We start from the raw sequence: 27,943 nt of genomic DNA, 5'->3' as shown, positions 1-27,943 counted from the left end.
TTCAATAGATGCATAGTCTTGTTCGTCCTAAGGAAGCTCAACCTGACCTCAGCTGATCATTAATGGAAAAGAATTTATGATATGGTCCTCTCCTAATAACACACAATGTGTTTTCAGCTAGTCTTCACTATTGAGAAAATATTTAGTTCCTCTTGTGAGCATCTTTGTTTATCTCGGTCTTAGTTACTCTTCTACTGGTGGGATGACACAGCATTACCAAGGCAACTAATAACAGGAAAGGCTTAATTGGGAGCTTGACTACAGTTTCAGAGGGTTAGTGTGATAGGAAGCATGGCCTTAGGGAGGGAGACATGACAGTGGACAGTAGCTAAGAGTTTATATTCTGATCCACAGGCAGAGAGATTTGAACTGGACCTGGTGTGACCTCAAAGCCCACCCCCAGTGACACACCTTCTCCAACATGGCCACACCTCCCAATCCTTCTCAAGCAGTTCCACTAAATTGTGATTGAGCATTCAAACAAATTTGCTCTTGGCTACTATTCTCACTCAAGCCAGCACAAACTCTTACAGACTCTTTTCTCTTTCTCTGGAAAGATACTGTAAGGGATTTCCTGGTGCCTTCATGTAATATTGTTCCATCCTAGATGTTTCTGGCAGATGGATGGCATTCTCTCATATTTTCCATCAAAAATACTGAATTTCCCGTCTGTTTTTGTATTTTTTGTGCATTTAATGGTATTTGGAAAAGAGAGAGAATATTTACATACTGATGCTCAAGTTTCTTCTCATCCATGACTCCTGTCTACTCCATATTTTAGATGTCACCACGCAGATGTCTCCTTAAGTCTCCATCTGCTTCTCATAAAAAGTCATTTTCCGATATTTGCCTTTTTTTCCTCTAAGTCTTCAGAGAAATACTCTGTTTATTTTGTGTTAGTAAATTTCCCACTCATTTTTTTAGACCATTACTACCCATTTTAAAAAGCAATATCTGTATTAGTCCTGAATTAACAGTATAGGTAAAGGGTCTCTTGCCTCCATTGCTCCCCATATAGGAGGTATCCTGAAATGAAGGTTGCACCCCTCCACTGAACATCAGCTTGCTCTGTATACCATCTAATGTAATTGATGCTAGCTAACAAACATTCATCCACCCTGGGTCTGCAGGACTTAAGTTTGATCTTTGATGTGATTTATCTTAGGAAGAGTGTAAGCCAAAGATTCTTCTCTCTCAGTCATGTCACCTCTGAGAGAGCTTCTTGAAAGAGAACATTCTGCCGTTCCTCTGCCCCACTGCTGCTTCCAAGGTTTTTGAAAACATGTGATTAAGTACGTAAGCATGTGATGTACTTGCACTCAGCCCTTTGTCTTGCCGGTACTGAGAAGGTAGTCTTTGGATGAATATGTTCAGGGAGGAATTTATCGAGATAAGGGACCAGAAATACTGCTTCTAACCTCAGTCAGTGTCCTGTAAAGTAAACATCCACAAAGCTTATCAGGTTATATCTTCGTGTTCTTTTCAGAACTCTGGCCGTATTATTGAAAAAGTATGTTTTTCTATTCTTTTTTAATGGGACTTTCAATTTATTTCAGTATGCCATTATCCATTTTGCTTAACTGTATATTTGATAGAAAGCCAGTGCCATTTCTTTTTTCTAATCACATCTAGTCTTATCTATGCAACCCAGAACTATACAGCTTACTTTTCTGTAGTTTTTCAGAGATTTCCTTGTATAGTCAGTATTTCAGTTACCTGAAATTGTAACCAAATAACAACTACACAAGACGCATGTGCTGTGTTTTGAACACACTGAGATAACATTTGTTTTTTCTTACTTTCCTTCTGTGACTTTGTATAGTAGAAAGAAAGAACCTATGAACAAGTAAGCCATGTGCACTCACTGGATTTCACTCATTGTGTAAAGCTCTCAAAGAAAAATGTGATCACTTTGTCCAAATAAGAGACGGGAAATTAAAATAAAACCTAAGTTTCAAGAGATAAGTAAGTGCTAACAAAGACACACTGAAGGCAACATGTTCAAAGTCACAGAGGCTATGTGACTAGGTCAGAAGAAGTAACATGAAAACACTGAGTATATTGGAGGAAATGAGAAGAACTTGGTGTGGAGCAACTAGATAATCGAGAAACACCCAGCCACTGCCAGGATGGAAAGGAAGGTCCATTAAAAGCATGATGCTAGCTGACTGTCCAACATAAAATGATTACAAGTTGTGCTTCCAGCTGTCAGTACTGTTTCACACTTCCATTCCTAAGATTATCATTTCTACCTCCCTAATGATCATTTAGTAAATATTTTCCAAATAATTCTGACTTGAGAAATATTCTCCTATTATTTTTCTGCCCTTCAGAAATTCCAGAAACATTAAGACAGCCTAGGTGGTTTTAATTTAGGTGAAATAGGTCACCAATGTTTGAGCTGAATGAGTGAGTAGCTATACAATTTCTATATCAAAGCGACAGAGATGGCTCAGTAGATAACATGCCTGTGAGCAAGCATGAGTACTCATGTTCAGATCAACAAAACCCATACAAAAGGTCAGACCCAGCACTGAAACACAGACAGGAGAATACCTAGGACTTACTGGCAAGTCAGTCTAGTCAATTGGTGAACTCCAGATTCAGTGATATAAAATAAACAATGTCTCAAAACATAACTTAGATAATAATTTAGAGAGAAATTCAGTTTTTAACTCTGACCTCTAAACACACACATACACATGTAGAAAACACACACACACACACACACACACACACACACACACACACACACAAATACACATACACAGACAGAGAGAGAGAGAATAAAAAAAACAAAACATCTGATACTAACATAATGTTATTCAATGAAATGAGTAGCACAAGTGCATGGCATGCAACATGCAGTTGAGAAAATTAGCAGTATGTACAGGGAGAGGAGGTCATAACTTAATGAGAAAAGCCAGATCCTAGAAGGTTGATTCCATTACAGGAGTATCAACCAAAAGAATGGCAGGAGAATGCATTGTATATCAATAGCATTTACAATGCCAAAGAGAAACAGAAGAGGAGAATGCAAAGCACTTTGGTTAACAAATGCAAGAGAGGATAAAATAGAGAAAACTGATAATGGCATTCTGTAGGGGACCATAAATAGGAAAGGCGAGTGATGTTAAAAGCTGTATGTCAACACTCTGTACATTCTAAATTGCTCTGTCTCATCAAAGGGGATTTCCAGCTCCTATATTTTTGATGTCTGTGGATAATAGTTACAAGCCAGTAATATAAAAGAACTTCAAAATTATGTAAAAGACAACTCTATAATTCATAACGCAAAAGATCTCAGGTTTAAAAAAAAGACTATTTTATACCTTACATACCAGGAAAATAATGATATCCATAGATTGCTGTGATTGAGAATGACTTTATTAAAACCTAATGGCACACTTTATAAAGTGCCTACTATATCAGGCACAACTCTATGCACTCGGCAGATTCCAATGTTCAAAATAGAAAATACGGATGGTGAGATGCCTCAGTGGGTAAAAGTACTCACTATCCAGCATGATTATCTGAGGCTGATCCCTGGGACCTACAGGGTTGAAGAAGAAAGCCAACTTCTGCAATTGTCTTCTTTCCTCCTCACACATACTGTGGCACATGTTCTACACACATACACACACAAACACTTACACGTGTAATACACATGCCCACATCACATGACACACACTAAACAAATTAAGGAAAAAGTACGTGGAGAATCTAACCAAGTGGAACTTAATGTTTAGATGAGATAGGCAGAACATTAAGGGGTATACTGAATAAATAGATCATATGTTAGTAGTGATGGATAAATATTTCTTAAGTCTTGACTAATTTGACAGAGGATAAGATTATAACTAAGGATCAAGGGCTTTTTATAGTACTAGGTTCACTTCAATCAAGTTTTATTGAAAATATTGAATTTGGATTAATACTTGATGGGGGCAGGCGGTGAAGGAATTTGCCAAATTCATATTGGTAGAAAAGTCAGTGTCTATGAAATAAAAGGTCAAATGATGCCTGGTTGAGGAACAAGGAAGGAAATTTTCCAGGAATTCAGAGAGGAATAGAAGTGAAGAGCAAAGGGAAAGGGACATGTGTCTCAGTTTATTGAGTGCCTTGTGAGCCAATGGAAGAATTTCAGCTTCATTTGGAGTGAAATAGAGGGAATCAAAATTTGAGCGTAGGAATGAATGATAAGTCTCAATGTCATTAAAGGGTCAAATATCTGAAGCATCTGTAAGGAGCATAGGAAAGCAAATTTGGAAGCCAGGAGGTTATCAAAAGAAGACCGTGCTACATTTAGTTGAAATGAAGGCAGCTCGAACAAGATAAGCTTTGGAATTAGTGCTAGATTCTAGACATATTTTTTGCAAATTTAATCAACACCATTTTCTAGTTGATATGTAATGAGATTGGGGAGCCACCTACTTGTGTTTTAACAAAATAGCAAAGGGGATGAAGTTGTTTATACATTGTACAAGGAAAGCTGCAGGTGATGGACACTGAGAGATCGTAGTCTCATTAGAACAGGTTAAAAGAGAATTAAATGTTGGAGATAGCAAGTATTAACAATGCTATCATAGAGCTGTGAGCTCAAAGGAAAGCAATCAAATAGGGTGATATGGTCAGGAAATTGAGATCATTCCCCTTAAGACTGCCTTCATCCATTAACTGATGGAAGGAGATGCAGAGATCCACAGCCAAGCACCAGGCTGAGCTCCAGGCGTCCAGTCCGAGAGAGGGAAGAGGGATTATGTGAGCAAGGAAGGGTCAAGATCATGATGGGGAAATCTACACAGACAACTGAATCAAGCTAGTAGGAACTCTAGACCAACTTTAGACCAACAGCTATAGAACCTGTATGGGACTGAACTAGGCCCTCTGAATGCAGGAGACAGTTGTATAGCTTCATCTGTTTGAGGGGCCCCTGGCATTGTGATCAGGATCTATCCCTGGTGCGTGAACTGGCTTTCTATAGCCCATTACCTATGGTAGAATGCCTTGCTCAGCCTTGATGCAGTCAGGAGGGGCTTGGTCCTGCCTCAACTGAATGTATCAGACCTTGCTGACTCCTCGTGGGAACGCTTACCTTTTTGGAGGAGGGGGTGGAGGGTGGATGGGAGAGGGAAAACCTGTGGGAAGTGGGAGGAGGGATGAGAGGGGTATCTGTGGTTGGTATGTAAAGTGAATTAAAAATTTCATAAAAAATTTTTAAAAGAAAATAAAAAGTTATGCATGGAAAAAAAAAGATTAAAACCAAAGTGTCTTTGTTGTATCAACAGAGATTCAATCAAGAAAGTAAAACCACTGAGAGAATAGGATAAATGACTTACAAATGTGATTAAATCTTTAAATAAATATGTCAGGACAATAATCCTTCAAAAGAAGTTGGTGAAAAGTGATATTACTAACCAGCCTCCTGACCCTTTGGTGTTGTTGGGCAACCAGTGCTTGAGCGGAAATCTGGAAACCTCCATTGAAGTGGAACCATAATGAGGAAATCCTGAAGACTAAATAGCCTTGTCTTCTTCATCTGGCCATAGGTCTGGGGTTAATGATACAGTTTTTAGCCAGAAAGAAGAGAAAAGAGGCAGACAAGCTGGAATACACAATAACATATGCATGCATCCCATGCCACATGAAGAAGCAAAGAAACTCTGAGATTTCACCACATTTATTCACAATAACCTCTAGAGAAACATGACAGGTGCTGAACTTTAACTTTCAAATCTCAAGTAAATTTCTGTCTTGGACAACTTTAATCTGGAGCCCAGATGAAAAGAGTGTTTTCTTATTTAAAATTAAAATCTTAGTTATGCTTACACAAATTATTCCAGTGAAAAAATCATATATAGGCTGATTCACTGAAGAAGAAGAATGGTGATTTCAGTAAGAGAAGCTCATACACCTGTTGTGATGTCCTTGGGTATACAAAAGTGCTCAGCACAGATAAAAAACAAACAGGAGATGCGCCGGGCGGTGGTGGCGCACGCCTTTAATCCCAGCACTCGGGAGGCAGAGCCAGGCAGATCTCTGTGAGTTCGAGGCCAGCCTGGGCTACCAAGTGAGTTCCAGGAGAGGCGCAAAACTACACAGAGAAACCCTGTCTCGAAAAACCAAAAAAAAAAAAAAAAAACAGGAGATGCATTTAAAGCAGAGCAAAGGTATTTTGAGTTTATGAAAACTTAATTCCCAGAAATGGCAATCATGAATCTGAATACATTGATGATAAAGCACTAAGATAAAGCATTGAAATCATCAGGGTAGAAAAAATTGCCACATTTTGAAGATAATTACCATTTAGCTAAATATAAATCTTCATAGAAGCAGGTTAGTCTCTCATAGCAAGAAATGGTGGTTTTGTTTTTTTTTAGTGTATCTCAGTATTGTGGCATATTAAATGAAGGTAAAAAATAAATACAGCTACATATATACTTAATTCTAATGGTGAAATAATCACTTACATGGTGCTAACTTCAGTTACTGCCTATAATCCCATGAATTCAATTAGCCTCATTCATTTGTGTTTGTTCTCTCTCTCTCTCTCTCTCTCTCTCTCTCTCTCTCTCTCCTCTCTCTCTCTCTTCTCTCTCTCTCTCTCTCTCTCTCTCTCTCTCTCTCTCTCTCTCTCTCTCTCTCTCTCTGTGTGTGTGTGTGTGTGTGTGTGTGTGTGTGTGTTTAATGTATGCACCTGTATGTAAAGGTGTGCTCACCCATTTATGCACATGTGGAGGTCATGAGTCATCATCAATTTGTTGTTGATTGGGTTTTCCTCAATCGCTATTTGCCTTGTTTTTTGAGACAGATTTGTCCTTTAAACTACAACTTACCACAGGATCCCCCTTTCTCTTCTACACCTCTTTCCCAAGTGCTGGGATTACAGATGTGCATTGACCCAAACCCAGGCCCTCACGCTGGCACAGCAAGCATTTGCCCCACTGAGCATCTCTCTGGCTCCTCATTTGCTTTCTGTTCAACACTCCTCTGATCAGTACATCTGATTGCCAGTTTGACAACTTGAACCTTAAATTCCCCAAGGCAACTGTGGTTCATCCAGGTCAAAGTTTAACATGTTGTTTTGTCATGTGATAGCCCCTCAGATCCCAGTGTTCCCTTATTATAATACTTTATCCCACAAACGTGGTAGAATTCTCATCTTTTTCTCTGTATCATTCAATCTTCATATATCTTCATATAATTATGCTGCATTATATACAGCTCTAAAATTTGTTTAGTTATTTCAGTGCCTATCAGAATGGCGCACTACTATGCAATCTAACCTTCTCATGGATAATCACAGCAGACTTATTGTTCACCTTTTCTTATCAGAGTCACCTAAATTTTTACCTAGAAAATTCTTCTTATTTCCCTAATAAATGATTTTTGAAGCTTCAGCTTTTTAATTGAATCATACCCTTGTATGTTGTCTTCTTCGCCAAATGACTTGACAATTAATATTATGACTTGTCCATCTATGTAAGTTGGAATCCTTAGATAAATAAGATGAACTAGCCCAGTATACATGTTTATCTTTACAAAATAAACATCACTGAAATATATTTTGAAAGAGAACAGCATTGAAAATAGCATATTATCACAGTTTTATAACATGCAACTGAAAAGAAACCTGGATTTTGAAGATCATATTTTGCAATAATAGAAAACAGATATAAGATTGAGAAAACAAATTTAATGTGCCAGATGTTACCAAAATGTTAAAGAAAATTTGAGAATTTGTAGTTTTCAATTTCCCATACTGGAGACAATGAAAATATATAAAGTCGTGATGACAAGACATATAGACATTGCAAAATTTCTTTGTTAGTAGCCAAATTGGTCACATGATCTATTAGGAAAGTCACTGATTATTTCAATTCAGATAAAATCTTAAAGACAGAAGCCAACCTAGGTTGTGATTTACAACCTAATGTGAAGAAAAAAAAGTGCTTTCCATAATTTACAGAGAAAAAAAGAAACTGCTTTCTGTATTGTTTCTTTAAAATTATTTAGTCACAACTACCTCTAATATCTATTATAAACTATGCTTGCCAGTACAATAATATTCAGTAATTATCTCTTTTTGCTGCATATTAATGTTTCCTTCCTGACCACTTAAATCAGAATATAGAAAAACATATAAGGAACATCCCTTCCAAAGATTACAAAGGCACATATATTATTTTTCTATTATTTGAGAATAATCATTACATGTGTATACAAGAAAAGTTTACAACATATTTCATCATTGCTAGTTACAACAGGACACAAAATCTAAGTTGATACTAGTTGATACTGGGGCTAAAATCCCCAAAATGGGAGCCTGTTTTAGTCCACCATGTTCACAAGAAATCTTCAAAAATGCATAAGGGTTCTTGGATGGTTTGATCACAAACAGCACGTTTAGTTTATTAAATAGACTAGATACATACAGTTGTGCCTGACACTAAACAAAGTGTAGCTTTTTTTTTTTTTTGGTTTTTCGAGACAGGGTTTCTCTGTGTAGCTTTGTGCCTTTCCTGGATCTTGCTTTGTAGACCAGGCTGGCCTCGAACTCACAAAGATCTGCCTGTCTCTGCCTCCTGGGTGCTGGGATTAAAGGTGTGCGCCACCACTGCCCGGCCAAAATGTAACTTAATAATACCTTTTCACATTATTTTTATGAGGGACAATTTTTTTAAATTATTTTCTATGAGTATATTCTCAAGACAGTGGGTTAATTGGTGATAGATGAAATAACAGTAACTGTAATCCACATGCAGAAAATATAGTACAGACTTTATCCTCCTGGATTTCATTAGTTATATTGTGTTGGATATTTTTCTTTCAACATGACAGTCATTTTGGAAGAGGAAACTTTGATTAAGAAAATGTCCCAGGTTCTGGCTATTACAAATAATGCTGCTATGAACATAGTTGAGCATGCGTCCTTGTGGTATGATTGAGCATTCCTTGGGTATATGCCCAAGAATGGTATAGCTGGGTCTTGAGGTACCAGGTTCTGCTAATCCCCAGGGGAGACCTTGCCTTGGAGGAGGTGGGAATGGGGGTTTGGGGAAGAAGGCCACAATGGGGTGGGAGGAAGGAGGACGGGAATCCATGGTTGATATGTAAAACAAATAGAAAATCTCTTAAGAAAAAAAAAAAGAAAAAGAAAATGTCCCAACCAGAATGGTCTGTGTACATGTCTATAGCACATTTTCTTAATTAGTGATTCGTGTGGGAGAGCCCACCCCATTGTGGGTGTTGCCAACCCCTGGGCTGATGCTCCTGGGTGCTATAAGAAAGCAGACTGAGCAAGCCATAAGGAGCAAGCCAGTAAGCAGTCTTTGTTCAGGGAGTTTTCATCAGCTCCTGCCTCCAGGTTCTTGCCCTGAGTTCTGCTGATGGACTGCACTGCAGAAATTATTAAGCTAAAATTAATTAATTAAGCTAAAATACATCCTTTACTTCCCAAATTGATTTTGGTAAATGGTATTTTTATTACAATAACAACCTTAACATGTTTCTTATGAAATATAATAACAACTGCACAATGACCAACCGGCCTTCACCTTAATTGCCTTCTCAAAGGACTTTGAATTTTTTCCATCACATCATTCTAATGATCAGTGAAATAATGGGAAGAAGAGAGGGTAAGAAGTCATGGGCTGTATAGCCTGAAATTTTAGAAGCAGGATCTGTGTAATTGAGTGTTGGTGATATTTGGCACAAAAAGAACTACTGGCCATAATTCATCTAAATTTAAAAGAAACTTTTTCCAATATCAAAGCATCATGGAGAACTCAGTGCAAAATGCATTGCCAACTTACGACTTTAGAATTTGGTGATCCATCCAAGGACAAATGCTATCTTATTATTAATATTAGAGAGGGGCAAATAGTGGACACAAAAAACTCCCCTAAAGGCAAATGTAAAACAGGCAAGCAAGTATAAGTAAATATCATTGATTGACATCAAAACACTAACCATTGAGAGAGAGAGAGAGAGAGAGAGAGAGAGAGAGAGAGAGAGAACCATTCTGCAGATTATGTCCTATTTAAAATGAATTTTAGGGGTACAAAGATATATTTTTAGCCATGACATTATAAAATATAGTGTGAGGAAATAAAAAGAGCATTAAAATATTCATAGGAACAAGCAATTAATTTTAAAAACACCTGAAGTAATGATATCTTCTATTATATTTATCAGAATAATATGTGCTCATATCATAACATAACTTAAAGTCTTATATAGAGCAAGTTAGGACCATCAGGAGAAAATTATTCACTATCCATTTCAAAATATTTTTGTGTACATGCCCTTCTTTCTAGAATTTATAAGGATACCAATGCAGTTACTATGTAATAGAAAAGTGACAGACAGACAGATACACAGCTGTACAAATGATTACAAATCCTTCAGAACTTCTCTTAGGGTATGTTCTCTTTAATTAGATTTTCTAGATAGATAGATGGAGATATATTATTCTTTTTTGTAGATGTATGGAGATTAAAACTTATAATAATCCATATTGAGATGGCTTTGTGCCCTGTGCTACAAGTGCTCATCAACTTTTCTATTGGGGCCTACAACTTATTTGTTATAAGAAGAAAAGAAGTTATATGGCCAGTAGTGGGCAATATGTCTACAATTCTTTGTTTTATTATTATTAAGAAATTTCATATTCATTTTACATACCAACCATAGATCCCCCCTCCTCTCTCTTTCCACACTCCCCCAGCCTCCCCACCTATCCTCCCCACTTCCCACCTCCTCCAAGTCAAGGTCTCCCATGGGGAGTCATCAGAGCCTGGCACATTCAGTTGAGGCAGGTCCAAGCCCCTACCCCCTGCACCAAGGCTGCTCAAGGTGTCACACCTTAGGCAGTAGGCTCCAAAAAACCCTGCTCATGCACCAGGGACAGATCCCGATCCCCCTGCCTGGGGCCCCCCACAAACAGTTCAATCTAAATAACTGTCTCACCTATCCAGAGGGTTAGTCCAGTCCCATTGGGGTTCCATAGCTATTGGTCCACAGTTCATGGGTTTCCACTAGTTTGGCTGGCCGTCTCTGTAAGTTTCCCCATCATGATCTCGATGTCCCTTCCTTACAGAATCCCTCCTCTCTCTCATTGATTGGACTCCTGGAGCTTGGTCTGGCGCCCGGCCATGGATCTCTGCATCTGCTTCCATCAGTAACCGGATGAAGGCTCTATGATGACAGGGTATTCACTAATCTGGTTATGGGAGTAGACCAGTTCAGGCACCCTCTCAACTATTGCTAGTAGTCTAAGGTGGGATCATCCTTGTGGATTCCTGGGAACTTCCCTAGTACCTAACCATTCTTGATAAAGCAAAAAAAAAAAAAAAAAATTATCCATATCATAGGTAATCTATGACCTACTTCACAAACCTTTGTCCTGGACATGAGGAATGCCTTAGCTTCAGCAAGGTCAGAGGGTCGTATTAAAATATGGACTTATAAATTAGTCAAAAACATCCAAGAGAAAAAATACCATAGTGTATCTTCAACTAATTTCTCATACTCAACTCTCCACTGTTGACTTCTAGTCCATTACTATTACCTATTTCTTTTCTGTTTGTTTTCTCTTTTTTTTTCTGGTGAGAAACCTGAAAGTCACACTTTATCTGGAATTAAAGCAACGGGATGACAGGCAACAGTAACATTTCTGCACCATAGGAAATCTCCCTCAGGGAGAACTGAGTATATAAATCTACTGTGTAAAAATAGACATGAGAGACTACTCTTTATCTCCTGATTCGCTTGGAAAGAATCAAAGACTCATAAGTAGAGGAGAATGCCTTAGGGAACAAAAAGAAACCAGCAAATATGATTGATGAGTTTTGAATTCTAAAATTTAATAATTCAACTTAACAAAGAATTTTGAACATCTTGCTATACCAAATATTATTGAACAGAACAAAAATTAAAAGAAATTCTTCAGTGCTATCATGAATATTTAAATCACCCTGTATTTGAGTTAATATTTAATTTCCATTATCTCATTAGACAACAAATGTATAAGTCTTTATCGTTTGTCAGATATTTTACTAGAGATAACATTTTCAGCATCTCAGATTTAGTCCTTGCGCTTTTGAATAGTATTGCTTAGTGGGGGATCAGGCCATATTTGGAGACTACAGCACAAAATAAGAGAAGTAGAGAATTTCTATTTCTCTAGTAATCTCTAGCATTTTGACATCTAACATGAGAGTAGAAGGAGCTATCCAACAGAAAGGGAAACCACAAATATTACAGAAAAACCACAAGCAATGTATTGGAGACAAGGTAGTATGAAATATTTAAGTAACTACTTACAGTTCACAGCAAAGTACAATTTTCATGGTGGAAGAGATGCAAACTGAAAGAGCTAACTGTACTAAGAAGGTGAATTATGTCTTGAAGGAAAAAAGTTCACACCTTGAAGAGAGAAAATGAATTCTGATGTTCAGAAAGGTAATTCAGTCTTCCAAGTAGAATCTATGTTAGAGAGAATTAAAAGTAGCACTACAGAACACAACTGGTCAGAAGAATAATTAAATAATTTATTCAAATGATGATTGGGTACATGTATGTAATGAGGAATGATGTTGAGAGAAGTGGGTGAAACTGAGCATTGTTAATGACATAATGCAGATGGAGCTTGATAGTATTTTGGATATGAGACAAAGTGAGATGTTGGGTTTAGAACAAAGATATAAGATAAAGAAGAAGTTAAACAAAAAAATTTTGGACATGTTTACTCTCTAGTGACCAGATAGACAAATAATCATCATGAATTATGAGCTGAGACTGAAGTTCACTATTGAGAACAAACTAGACATAAGTTAGAGGAACATTAGCCCCGGGAAAAGCAGCAATAAAAGTAATGAGAATGAGCAGTGTATTTCAGTTTTAATTTATAAACAGTAAAATAAAGAAGCCTAAACTGGGGAAAGATCTTTATAATGACTTATCCAAGGAGGAGTACCAATGAGATAGGAGAAAGAAAAAAAAAATGGTACATAGGCAAAAACAAAGGAAGTGTATGAAGAAAAATGGACGACTCTACTATGCTACTGACTGCTAAAAGTTCAAACAAGCAGACTGAGCCATCCCATCTGCCCAGAGCAGGATTCTTTGATGCCTTATAATATGCTGCTGGGCCTTTTCTCGTCAGCATGTGGTTGTTTAGGGTAATTTGAATGAAGTTTCAAGTAGGACATTTGCATGTTGCATCCTTTATATTTCCATTATTTCATAACAATTGAAAGTTGGATTTTTAGTATGATGTCTATTCCATAGCCAATTTATAAGGAGTGATTTGAGTTATAAGGAGTATATAACTGCTTTTCAAAAGAACAAAAAACATAGTTTTGTCATTAGTGACTCATGCAAAACTATGTTGGCACCTAGCTACAGACTTATAACACCAGATTATGGTATCCAAAGGACAGAAAATTCATTTAGTTTGACTCTTATATGTCCTGGCACTAAATGTTAAAAATAACATGAATTGGGTGTTCAGAATAAAATCCTGACTAAATAATGAATGAAACACCCGAGAAAAAATGTAAAATTATTTGATATTTTATTACATAGTATAAAATTAGGGATTTTTAAAGCTTAGAGCAAAATAAACATTAACCCATCTGAGAAAAAGGATTTCTCTCAGGATTTTTAGAGACTAATTATTGGAAGTAAAGGTCCTTCTTTCAAACTTTTAGATGCATCCACACATGTATTATCTAACAAAAGATCTTAGTTGACTATACTCTAGCAAGCATTGCAAGAAACCATATGAGTACCCAAACTAACTGAACAAATGATTCCAGTGACAACAAACAAAACCAACACAAGGACAACATAGTGCAATGTGAAAGCAACAATTCATAATGACTCACTCATGACAACACAGTTGAATTAATGGCAGGTCCTCCGGAACCTGCCATTAATCTCAGTCACTTTACATAAATCACTAGCTAGAATCTACCACAGAGAAATGTATCTAATGCCTCTATTTTTCCATGCTAGCATATTAAAGATAATGACACTATTGGTACAAACATATTAGTTGAACTTTGGGTGATTTATTTTATTGTATACTGTATTTTGTGACAACTCATGTGAGAATTTGAGTGGAAAGAATACTGTGGTAAGCTACAGCAGAGAAGAGTTTAGAACTAAAACTCGGTCAACTATCCCATCTTCAGACAGCTTTAGAAGTGCAAAGGCAGGAAGAGTAGAAGCATACCTACCCTAGAAACAAGATGCTAAATATAAGATGTAGACGAAGAATGATAAACCTCTCACTACATAAGCAACAAGTGTCAATGGAAACAGATAATACAAGGATCCATGCACACTAATCCAAAAGAAATCATCCGTGTAGTCAACCTGGGTGGGTTAACTTTTCACTAACATCAAAGCAGATCACTGTTTTAGTCCTTAATTTTTTTCTATTTATGTTGTAAAACAGTTGACCCAATTTCAGAAATTTAGTGTAACCATTGTATAAAGTATATCCTAAGGAATCATTCTTCCTCTCTCCTTCTCCTTTCATTTTCTTTTGCAATGGAGAGACACTTGCTTCTTCACAAGACACTCAGAAACTTTAGCTCATATTTATGATTCAAGGAGTGAGGCATTTGCCCACTGGCCTGCTGCATTCTGGCAGAGGAGAAAGAGAAGAGAGGTGGAGGAAAGAACAGCATCAGTCCCTTCCTTTGGAGGAGCAGTCACACTGCAATGCACATAGATATCACACTTGTAATTTCCCTTCCTTGAGGGTGTTTCTTTGTTTGTTTTAGCCTTTCTAAACTGGCTTCATTGAATTTTATATAAACTTACTTATTTGATGTTTTTCCTCATATTTCCATGTATGCCTAGCATTGCAAAATCCCTGAGGAAATATCCCAGCCCATGGTGTCCAGGAATTAATCTATAAGATCCACAGATAATGTACAGAGTTTAAAAAGTTCAATATTTCAGGCAAGAGAGATGAATAAAAGCCACTACTTATATATACAGAACTGAATGATTTTGTTGTCTAACTGGACCATAAACATTTTCTTCATTTTAATGAGATTTTATTTAGCAGACAAGACCACACCCTAGGGCTTGTCACCACAATGCAACTGACTGAATGACCGAATTCCCACAAGAATAGATTTGAATATTGAAAACAAAAATATCTAGATTCTTATTTTTAAACTAGTAACAAAATTTGCATTTCATGTTTTTTATTCATAAGCATAGTTCCAGTTGCTAAAAGTATGAAGACCTCTTCTATCTCAGAAAGTTTGATCTACACAGAGGTTTTGTAACAACAGAGAAAATATGATTGTGAACGTGCTAGGAAAATATGTAATTTCACAACATGGATGTAAGTCCTGGTATGAACACTCAGTGCACAGACAGGAAGATGGACAAGCAAAAAGCATAAGAAAAAAAACCTGCGACTTCGGGAAGTTCTGACTTAGATTTTGAGTTTTTCTGTTATTTATTCTTGGTAGCACCTACTATACTCGGGAAAGTAAGACCTAAGATGACTGTGAATTAAGCAACTGTGAGCCACAAACTGATCAGAATATCGTTTTCAGTTGAGGAATGTCCTCCAGTTTCTAACATGTCATTTAAAGGGTTAGACAAATACTTCTAAACATCTTAGGTATTACCGATGTCGGAGTATCTTACACCTTCACAATGTAACAATCCTTTTATGGTTTTAATACAAAATTTGAGCAGAGCAGATTTTTAAGAATAAAAGCCTCAGATTATTTTTAGACAGTGCTTCAGAGGAGCCTTATATTATTGGGTTATCATATTTCTTAAAGTGAGATGTAAAGATTTTGTTCAGATGTGCATTGTTGTTACCAGTAAGGTCAATCAAAAGAGGAAAATATTCTGACTGAGAATTCCAGTCTCTGTTTATTTCAGCCTTTTCATTTTTTTTATTTCATCCTAGTGTTTATGTGAAATGATTGGTTTATAATAAATGATATTGAAGAGTTGGAGAGATGACTCAGAAATTAGAAGCCTTTGCTGTTCTTGCAGGAGAACAGAGTGTGGTCTCCAGTACCCACACCAAGGGTCTCACAACTGTCTGGAACTCAAGCACTGGGGACCCAATGCACTCTTGTGATCTCTGCAAGCACCCACACACAGAGAAAGGCATGCAAATAAAAATAAAATGAATCCTTAAAGAAAGATATCAATAAGAGACGATTGAGGATATGAAGATTTAGATGACAGCATCCTAGTATATGATCTGTGGATGCAGGACCTGTGATAATAGAGTGTATTGGGAGTGTAGCAGTGTTACTGCAGGGAAGAAGAGCACAAATGGCCCATTAGCTCTTCTGCCTTAAAATTAACCAGCCAGGGCATTCTTCTAAAAATGAAACACAAATGGAGCACATTCTTATGCAAAAACACCAAAGTTTTGTGTAGTTCCTACTGTTCCAGTTACAAAAGCATTGAGGTTACTAACTTCCAGAGCTATAGTTTCAAACTCAATTTTCTTTCCAAAATTCATTTCAAGGCTGGGTAGAGTCAGGTTGCATGGGTTAGAATAAAATAGGGCAAAAAGAGTGTATAGAATACTTTTGAAAGAACTATCCTAAAAACCATTTTACCCAAATTAAAAAAAATCTGCTTAAAATTCAATTTTTTAATTAATAAATGGTATTTTAAAAGAGCACAAGTAAACAATTTTTTTCAAATTTCACCTTCTATGGTTTTGATTTGGGATTGAGCTATGGATGAGATTGCCTTAGAAGAAAGACTCTGTAACTTCTATAACAAAACATAAAATACACACACATACACACACACACACACAAACACACACACAATTAAAAAGAGGAAAGATATTTGAGAGAGAACAAGGTGGTACATGGGAGGTTTTGGAAAGAGGAAAAGTAAGAGGAATGAGATATAATTATAACTTCAAAAATAAAATGCATTAAAACTATTTAAAATGCATTGCAAGTACATACTAATGGAAGGCTGCGTGTATTGGTTGTTCTCCTCATCTTACACTTATCCATGGAACAATTTATTTGTCAGAGTATGGAACAAGAGTTTAGAACAGTAAATCTATAATTGAGTCTCACTTGAAAATGACACTTAACAACCCATTCTCTAAAGGAAACAATTCTTCTCTCATCCCAGATATTAATAAATGCTAAACTAACATGAACAATACACTGCATTAATAGTACTGCTATTAATAATCAATTTGGAGAATTGGGGCTTGAGGCCAACATAGTGGGCAGCTGGGAATGGCCTTGCCCCCTTCCCACTCTCTGAATTGACATTTCATGAGCAGTTGCTTTCACTATTTTCTGCCTCAGAAAAGACACTAGAAAACGGAGGGGGAAAATCTCAGAAGCAGAGCAGTTTTGTTTGCTGCTGTCAATAATGTTCCCTGGTGCTGCTTTTCCCCCTGAAAGAGGAAAGTTAGATGTCTTGTTAATTTAATCTGATGCAACCACTCTCACTATGGTTCAAGCCATTTCCTCAAACATATGCCCTTCCAGGCTGCAGTGCTCTAACAAGATAGCACAAGAAAATACTTTAATCATTTATATGGACTTTGTGGGGTGCCTCATGTATGTAAATACTTTGAGCTTGCTCAGAGGCTTTCATATTTTAATATTCTATTTTATCCCAGAAACAATTTTTTTTCTGTGGTCTTACAGCTAGGATGATATTCCAAAACAAGAAACCCAGTGGCATCTACTCTCCATCAAAATTCAGGTTGAGTAGCTGGTCTGTTTGTAAAGGCTTAATTCAACAGAATCCTGGAACCACCACTTTTGCACAAAGTTGCAGTCTGTCTTTGGGTACTGTTCCCATTAAAGGAATGAGCAATAGAAACCAACTTTGATTAAACTAAAAAGCATTTATTAAAGAGATTATTAGTAAAACATGACCTAGCTGACAGAAACAAAGAAAGTACCGAAGTAAGCTAAAAATGGAAAGGAGCATCAGAAGTTCTAGCCAATGTTCCACAGACAATTTGAATTCATCATGGCTTCTCTTTGGATAACCATGATGAAAGAATTCCCATCACTTTGTAGAGTTTCTAAATCCAATGGTGGGTTTCCTAAAATTTGACAAAACGAAATGGGACAGGCCTTTGACAGCTGACATGCAAAGAAAATGTCATAATAAAGGTGTTGGGCAGAAAGGAACAAAACCAAGAGCTGATACCAGAAGGAGATAGAAAGTGTGCTAGATATGTCAAAAGAAAGTAGGGGTTGAAATTACATCCTCCACAGAAAGTGTTCCAGAATAAAGGAAAGCAAACTAAACAGAGTCACCCCTTCCTTTCAGGTAACATTTAGTACCACCATGTGTAACAACAACTAGCACAATTTTATACCCAAATCAAATTACCATTAAAATTAGAACAGTGTGTGTGTGTGTGTGTGTGTGTGTGTGTGTGTGTGTGTGTGTGTGTGTTTGAGGAGTTGCCTAATCCAGAATGACGTACACTCGTGAAATGTCCACTTTAGAGCAGTTAATTATATCATCACCAGATTTTAAGATGTGGTCCAAATAAAAAATAATGGAGGTTTAGACTGAAATTTCCTCTAATAGTTAAACAAGGACCAGGACCTAAATGTTTTACTTTACCATCAAAAAATAATTATCACACTAGTGATAACATTGTTTAAAATAACTAAAATTTTAGACTAATAGACTATCCTGGGCACCAGCCCATCTATGTTTATGAACGTCTATCATCCACATTAATTTTATGTTAGAGACCTCATCAGTTTGTCCATTTAATTGATGAAAATTGTAAAATACAGTGATTCAAAGATGGTTATTATTGATGTTTTGCAGACAAGGTAATGGGAAAGGTACACCAAATCTGATAACAGCTTTCAGCCTAACAAATGTTCCAAGTACCTGTTCTTTATCAATTGAAATCACTCTGAAAATCTTACTATCACTTATTTTATAGGAATCAATTTGACTGAGTAATAAAAATGATAAAGTTCAGCAAGTTTATTTTGGAAATGGTCCCAAATCATGACTATTCAAGGTCTGACCTAATAAACCATTTATGCTTTAGTTACCTCTTCTGAAGTCACCAACAGCATCAGAGGCCCAAGTTAGAACGGGTCATGGAGAAAGAGCACTGATGCAGACTAATGCACTAAAACACTTCAGAGAAGGCATAATCTTGCCAACATTTTTTTCAGTTAGCATACAGAATTTCTTCAAATACAGTTGAGTCATGCTGTAAGAGACAGTTTCAGTTTGAGTCATCCTTACTGATAATTCACAAAATACTAAACAAAAGTTTGAGCTAAGTCTCAGGTCACTGGCATGCCCTCCTGGCAACATGGGTACAAGTGAGGCTGAGGAAACAGCTGTGGACTGTCATTTACTGGAGCTGATGGTGTTTGAATCATAAAGAAATTGTGTCCCCTGGCACATTTTGAAAGAATAAATAAATGCAGAATGTCTTTATACAGTGTGGGCTTTTTGAGGTAACACTGAATGTTGTAGTACTTGATAAACCTCAAACAATAGTACCTTCCAGTGAGATCTTCAGAGTTAATAGTTTAGGTCTAAGCCATGAGCTAATAAATAGTTTACTAACTACCAAGCTTGTTTGCACTATTACTGGCTCTGATAGTGAGGCAGGGAAGGTGCTTTGTTATACCCATCTCACTCATCAAAGGTTTTCAAGTTTGTAACTTGATGGACTGAATTGTATAACTACTGGAGATAACAACAAGCTTTCCCTTGTGATGTGCTTAGCCAGTTTGTGGGATATCCAAATGCAGGCTGATTTTCCAGTCTGTAGTGATTTTTGTACTTACTTTCTGCCAGCACTAAATGACAAATAAAATTATTTGTTGAGACAACTAATTTTCTTACACATAACAGTTAGGTTCTAAAGTTTAAATATAAATGATCATGTTTATAAAATAATGTATCATTAAAAAATGATGATCAGCACTAATGAAAGAAATCATAGTCTCAAGTATTTCCAACCAACTTGAAAATAAGGACTTCCTCTTCCAAAAAGTGCTTTTTCCACCTAAGTGTTTCCATGAGGAATATGTTAGATAATTCTACAAGCCAAAAGCCTAAATAACTTGCTTTTCTTTCCCATTGTTTTTTCTCCCTACAGTAGTTCTCAACCTTCCTAATGCTGTGACCCTTTAATACAGTTCCTCATGTTGTGGTGATCTGCAACCATAAAATTATTTTTAATGCTACTTTATAACTGTAATTTTGCTACTGTTATGAATATATATATATATATATATATATATATATATATATATATATATATCTCATATGTGACCCCTGTGAAAGGGTGGTTCAATCCCTAAAGGGCCCATGCCCCACAGGTTGAGAACCATTGCCTTACATCCTCATTCTTGTATGTATAAATATGTATTTCAATCACATATGTATGTTAAATAAAAGAGGTTAGGAACATTTGGATATACCTAATTATATATGAATAAGTTATTTAAGTTTGACAAAATTGTTATGTCTAGGTAAGAATCTCATTCAAAGAAAAGATAACAGTCCCTTAATTCCTACCCATACTCATCTCTCATAATCTATTCAATAGAAGATGAAAGGATGTATATTAAGCTATAGTGACTCAGAAATACTGTCTCTCTCCTCTACAAATTAAATTTATAATAGTAGATAGCATGTTCATCTGGGAAGGCAAAACAATTACTGTAGAGAAAGTATCAGCTTAGACAACATGTATCTATCCTTTATCTTCAAACAGGAGATAAAGAATTAAGACTCCTTCTAAACTAGTAGTTTCCAAAAAAAACACACCATACCCCCAGAGAGCTTCATGAGCAACTTAGAAGAAAACTGTGTTGCATATAGACAATTCACCATTATCATCCCTCTCCACCAATTTTTAAGATGCAAATGTGGTTCTCATGGCTCATACAGTAATATAAAAAAAAATTACCAAAGAGACCAATACATACTAAAAGTCTGAGCTCACTTAACATAATGAGTACCATTCCATTAAGTGAGGAATGCTAAATGATTATTCATTGTACTCAAGACATTGTGGACATATTTTTGGCAAGTTCCTGTAGATAATGTGTTGTAGGCTCCTGACTTTTAACTTTTAAAGTTGGTGGAATTGTAGACTAATCAATTTGTTGACTAGTAGCATATGTTCAAGGGAGTAAATCATCCCATGTACTCAATAGAATGCTTGACCAAATTTAACTACAAAGTAATAAGATCATCCCATTCCCTCAAGTTCTCATCCCCCATGCCCTCTCCTCAATTGAGCCCCCATCCCCAGTATACTCATGGATATATCCTCTGTTTCCCCTTCCCAAGGTGATCAGTACATCCCTCTTATGGTCCTCCTTGTTTCCTAGCTTCTCTGGAGTTGTGGGTTATAGTCTGATTATACTTTGCTTAACATCTAGTATCCACTTATGAGTGAGTAAATACCATGTTTGTCTTTCTGAGTCAGGGTTACCTCACTGAGGGTGATATTTTCTAGTCCCATCCATTTATCTGCAAATTTCATGATGTCATTGTTATTTACTGCTGAGTAATACTGCATTGTGTATATGTACCACATTTTCTTTATCCATTCTTCGGTTGAGGTGCAGCATCTAAATTGTTTCCAGGTTCAAGCTATTATGAATATTGCTGCTATGAACATAGTTGAGCAATTATCCTTGTAGTATGATTGAGCATTCCTTGGGTATATGACCAAGAGTGGTATCATTAGGTCTTGAGGTAGATTGATTCTCAGTTTTCTGAGAAGTCACCATACTGATTTCCAGTGTGGCTGTATAAGTTGGCACTCCCACCAACAGTGGAAGAATGTTGCCCTTGTTCTGCACCTTCTCCAACATAAGCTGTCATCAGTGTTTTTGATCCTAGCCATTCTGACAGGTGTAAGATGGTATCTCAGAGTTGTTTTGATTTGCATTTCCCTGATTACTGGGGATTTTGAGCAATTCCTTAAATGCCTTTTGGTCACTGATATTCTTCTGTTGAGAATTCTCTGTTTAGATCTGTAGCCCATTTTTTAATTGGATTGTTTGGTATTTTGCTGTCTAGTTTCTTGAGTTCGCTATGTATTTTGGAGATCAGCCCTCTGTGGGATTGGTGAATATCTTTTCCCATTCCGTAGGCTGTCATTTTGTCCTATTTACTGTGACCTTTGATGAGCTGGGGGAGGGACGGAGTAGGAGAGCAATGAAAGAGGTATCTTGATATAGGGAGACATTATGAGGTAAGAGAGAAACCTGGTGCCAGGGAAACTCCCAGGAATCCACCAGGACAACCCCAGATTTGACTACTAGCAATAGTGGTAAGGGTGCCTGAACTGGCCTACCCTAATAATCAGATTGGTGAATACCCTAACTGTCATCATAGAGCCTTCATCCAGTAACTGATGGAAGCAGATGCAGAGATCCACAACCAAACACCAGGCCAAGCTCTGGGAGTCTAGTCCATGAGAGGGAAGAGGGATGATATGAGCAAGGAGGGATCAAGATCATGATGGGGAAATCTACAGAGACAACTGAACCAAGCTAATAGGAACTCACGAACTTTAGAACAACAGCTGTGGAACCTGCATAGGACCAGACTAGGCCCTCTGCCTACCAGAGACAGCTGTGTAGCGGGGTCTGTTTGAGGGGCCACTGGCAATGTTATCAGGAGGAGAAAGGATGAGAGGGGGATCTGTGGTTAGTATGTAAAATGAATAAAATTTTTAATTAAAAATGTATAATAATGAAAATAAAAAAGTAATAATATGTAAAGATAGAATGAATATTAGTCATCATTATTCATGTATTTATGCGGCCCAAAGCCCTGAATAATGCTGAAGTTTACTTATGCTGTTTATATGACCAAATCATTCTAAATATTCTCACCCTATTTCATAGAGAAAGAAGAGAATGGATGGAAAGTACATTATTGTATTCTCTAATACCAGAGAGAAATGCACTAAACTTTTCATCCATCTTTTTGCTGCAGGTTTTGTTAATTCACATTCTTATTTTAATGACCCTTAAATAAACCACTTCCTGCCAGCGTAATATTTGAAATTGACTGCCTATATGACTATGACAGAAACCCAAGCAAGAAAACAAAACCTTTATGAATTGTTTTATGCTAGTTTATTAATAATTTTTAAGAAACTAAAGGTAAACAATAAAGGTAAACAGAAAAGCTAGTTGTAAAACATAAAAGTATGTTAATTCAAAATTTGTATACAAAATAATGTCTTATTAATAGCTACCATGTGTTGAATCTCTGCTTAATGTCATGAAGTAGGTCTTTAGATGCACTGTCTTGTTCAAAGCCCACAATAGATCTTTTGCATAATTACACAGTTTGTAAGTGGTAGAAACTCTAAATAAATGCATCCACATTCTGTTTGATCAGTTCTGTTTGGATCTCACCTTCCTAGCCTATGATAATCTATCATATGATTCATTCCCCTTCATCACACTTGTCCCCTCTAACAAGCTAGGCATAGATTTACTTTTACTATTTCCATACTTTAAAATTATATTTTTTTCTGTCCTTTTATTTTTCAGTTCTTTTCTATTTTACAACCTACTGAAGTTCAATTGCACTGGGCCACAATCAATCCTTTACATATTAAATAAATTAAGAAGTCCATTAAAGTAAATATTAACTAAATAAAGGTTATATTTAATATGTAAATAATGTACATATTTACTAAGTTATGATATCCATTAGTTAGTGTGCAATGGATCCAAAAATGAATGAGCAAATAGAGATTGCTCTATTCTTTAACTCTAGGTGTTTTCATTCAACTTCATTATTTTACAATTACAAAGAAATTTTGTTATTTTTAAAAGAAGCGCACTCATATTAATTTTCATCTATTACTCATTAAATACTTTTCACCTAATAATTGCCCACAGGGTGCTGACTGGAGGCTGTAGACTGTACTTGGAGCAGCAGTATCACACTGGGGTCTACCAAGCCAAATGTAAGATGGATTGTGGCAGCCAATTGCTTTGCAAGAAGATGCAACTTCATTACAAAAACAGTTCTAAGTACAGACATTAAGATCAGGGGTTACTTAGTGGTGAAGAAAAGGAGAGTGCACTTTTCTATGGTGATATTTTATTTGTACTGAAATGTGATTTTATTTGTATGTTAATAAATAAAGTTGCCTGGGGGTCAGAGCTAACAGCAAGCCATAGTAGAGCTGGGTGTTGGTGGCACACACCTTTAATCCCAGCTCTTGGGAGGCAGAGCTAGGCAGATCTCTGTGTGTTCAAGGATACAGCCAGCATGGAGACACACACCTTTAATCTCAATACCAACCATAGAAGACCTGGAGGTCTGTATAGATGGGCAGTGACGAGGAGGTCATGTGGTTGGGTTTACAACCAATTAGAAGGCAGAATAGAAAGTCAATAAAAAGGACAAACACACAGGATGTAGGTCTCTTGCTGAGGAGGACAGCAGTGGCAGTGAAGGGTAAGGTTTTTAGCTCTTAGCTATCGCTCTGACTTCTTGGGCTTTCATCTCTGCATTGGCTCTGTGTTTCTTATTTCATAAGACAGTTATATCTACAGTTTTCTTTTTTAATTCACCCCAAATTGTCAGTTCAATCCATTCCCATGTTCTCTTAATTTCAAGGAAATAAAGATAATACTTCAGAGGTAAAATAAAACCCACAAAATCTACTTTAGAAAACAAAGGAAACACTGTGGATTACAACTAACTTAAGGTAGGGTAGTACAGTGATCTAATATATACTGTGTGCTATAAACACAGAAAAGGGAACAGAACACAGGGAAGGTGTTCAGGCATTAATAGAATGAAGATAAGATTTGAAATAAATAATCTTGGAGTGCGGCAGAAAGAAAATAGCCACAAGTACATTACTCGGCTGTGAGACAGGGTCAGGAAAGTGTTTCAGGGGCATTCAAGAAAACTAAAGCAATAGATTTAAAAAAAAAAAAAGATAGAAATGTTGGGAAACAGAAAGGTGTGTCAAATTCCATTCTATTGGAAAACCAAAGAGATAATAAGGAATGAAGGAGAGGATAAAATAGTTGATAAGATTATAACCACAGACATTTCCAAATCAAAGGAAGGTTTTTTGGTAGGCATCAATTTGAAAGGGTCCTGAGGCAGAAAAAATTCTCTGTGTATACCAAATTGTTTTCTTGACCTCTTGGGCACACCAGAATATATTTATTATTTCTTCCTCTGGTAGTTAGGCAAAAATCAAATGTATGATTAGAGATGAAAAGACTCTGTGTACTTAAATGAACATGTAGAAAAAGAGAAATTGATAAACAGCTAATTGGATGATGGGGGGGGGGGTAGCCAAAGACAATTTTAAAGGTCTAGATACACTTGGAGTAAATATACTAATCAGGAAACCAGAAAGAGACTTTAAGGAGGGGTATATCTTATATTGGGGGGGGGTGAAGAATGTAGATAGCATTAAAGTAAAGTGGACAATACTGGGGGTGGGGGGTTTAAGCAAGGAATTTCTGGGGATACAAGAAAAGTGAGGAGACATGAGGATGCATTAATCAACCCAGGCAGGGTATGAAAACTGGTTGTGAAATAGGAAAACTGCTGTTTTGTAACCACAGGAAATACCTTAACCAGTCAGACAGAAAAAGGTATCCTAAAAGCTGTGAGTTATTAAAGAGAAATCATATTTCTTGGGATGGGATATCTTCTTACAAGTTGCTGGTCAAGGAGGACCCATAGGTCTCCCAAACAATACAAGCTCTGCCATTTCTCTTGGTTGTTCACAGAACTAAACAATAAGAACCATATTGTAGAGAGCACCACATACCTTGGATGTGGATACAGATAACAAGATAGAATTGACCTGTAAGACTCCCTCATGCTGGCTTGCTTTCTTAGTCACAGAAGCTGATATGGGAGCTTTTGACATATCAATGGCCTTACCCATCTATGAATCCTACAATACACAAGACCAACCTGTCAAGTAAGATGTGCCCTCTGTGCATTAGTAGCATTACTCTTATGAGGGTAATCAATTGCTCTCTGGTCCACAATATGGAATCCATGTCAGTAACTATAAGCCTAGCAAAAGAACTACCATGGGAAGATTAAAGTTCTTTGGAGAGAATTAAATACACTGTTTCAGTAACATGAAACAATATCAACCTACCTGCTAAATATGTGTATTTATACACAAAGACAAATGTTATGCTCAGCCTTAATTAAATAGCTCTATGCTTACAACGAATGATGGTAAATAAAGAATTCATAGCTGCACATAGTCTTTTTCCCTAAACAAAACTAGATGATAGAAAGAAGGGCTGTGAAGGTCATCTTCTAGGCAAGACAACACTGTTTTAATTGTGAACTTTTGGTAGTATGGATACTTGTACTTGATCTACACACAATAGAGGAAGGATACATAGGCTCCAACATTCAGTGCTGACCTCTTTGTTCCTGCTAGATTCTGGAAGAGGAGAAATCAAGGCTTTCAGCTGTGTACCTACCCACTGATGACCCCACCAGGCTCCAGGAGATTGTTACAATCTAACAGTCACAGAGATGTCCCTGGTTAAACTAAATGGTTCACAAAACATAATTAAATGGCATCCGTCTGGATAAGGGAATACTTACTGGTAGGGAGGAGGGAAGCTTAATGGGGATGGGAGAGAGACAAGAGAAAGCTAAGGAAAAGAATAAGCAGGAAATATTATATACATGTATGTATTGTCAACAAACAAATCAATAAAATTTTCAAGATAATTTTTTAAAGTGAAATATTATTTATACATTTTTAAATTACTACCATAACAAATATAACATTACCAAAATGATCATAAAGCTTACCAATTAATAAAGATGAAAGAGAAAAGATCAAAAATTTTAAAACTCAGTAGCATTTTTCTAAACTAGAAGAAACCAATTATACAATTTATTTTAAAGACATTTTACAATGAAAAGGTATATAAAAAGCAAATATAGTAACTAATGGCTAGTTTTTGCAAGTTAGAAGGACCTCTTCTAACAGATATTTCAAAAAAAAATTTAATAAGTACGCCATTTTATTTAATTCAATTTTACATGATAAAAATTCTCACACAAGTTAGCCAGTTCATACAATTTGATTCACAGCAGTAATTTTCTCCAGAATTTATGGAAATATAAAGGTTTAATATTAAACCAGCAAACTAAGAGTAATAGAAGCTGCTGATTCATTTTGACTTGAGTCTTTAAAAACAACAAAAACAAATAAAAACAACAAATAAAAAACAAAAACAAGAAAAAATAACTAAAACAAATGTAATTGACCAAGAATAGATAATAGTATTTAAAATCAATAAAAAGTAGAAATTGTAGCTCTGTATGGTGACACACAACTGTGATTCCATTGTTTATGATTTGGAAAGAAGACGCTCACAAGCACCAGGCCAGCTTGGGATACACAGCACAGCAAGCCCCTGTTCTAATAAATAAACAAATAAGTGGAAAATAATACATTTGAAATAAATAATCGGTGGAGCTAACACAACAGAAAAAAATGGATATAAGTAGCACCAGGACTACTAAAACATTTTGTGAAGAAAAGATTTATAGTTCTTACAACACAAAAATAAATTGTAGGGAAAAAACATAGATTCTGAGACTGAATCAGAAGAAAATACAGGAACACTTGTAGGATTTTTGATGTGAGATATTGTTAAAAGAACTAGAACTATACATCAAAAGGAATAACATTTGGTGATTTTATGAAATCATGACTCAAACAGTACATGTTATAGACAGTGTAAGCATCTACATGAGGAAAAATCTCGAGGGCGTACCCACTCTTGTGACTTTGCAAGTAAACAAACAAAATCTGTAATGCACATCATCTCCATAAACCATCAAAAGAAAACCACAAATCTCAAGTGAAAACTGCAAAAATGCCTAA

Source organism: Peromyscus eremicus, chromosome 2 (assembly GCF_949786415.1).
Source record: "Peromyscus eremicus chromosome 2, PerEre_H2_v1, whole genome shotgun sequence".
NCBI lineage: Eukaryota > Metazoa > Chordata > Mammalia > Rodentia > Cricetidae > Peromyscus > Peromyscus eremicus.
The sequence above is the reverse complement of the archived record's forward strand: the minus strand, read 5'-3'. Positions refer to the sequence as shown.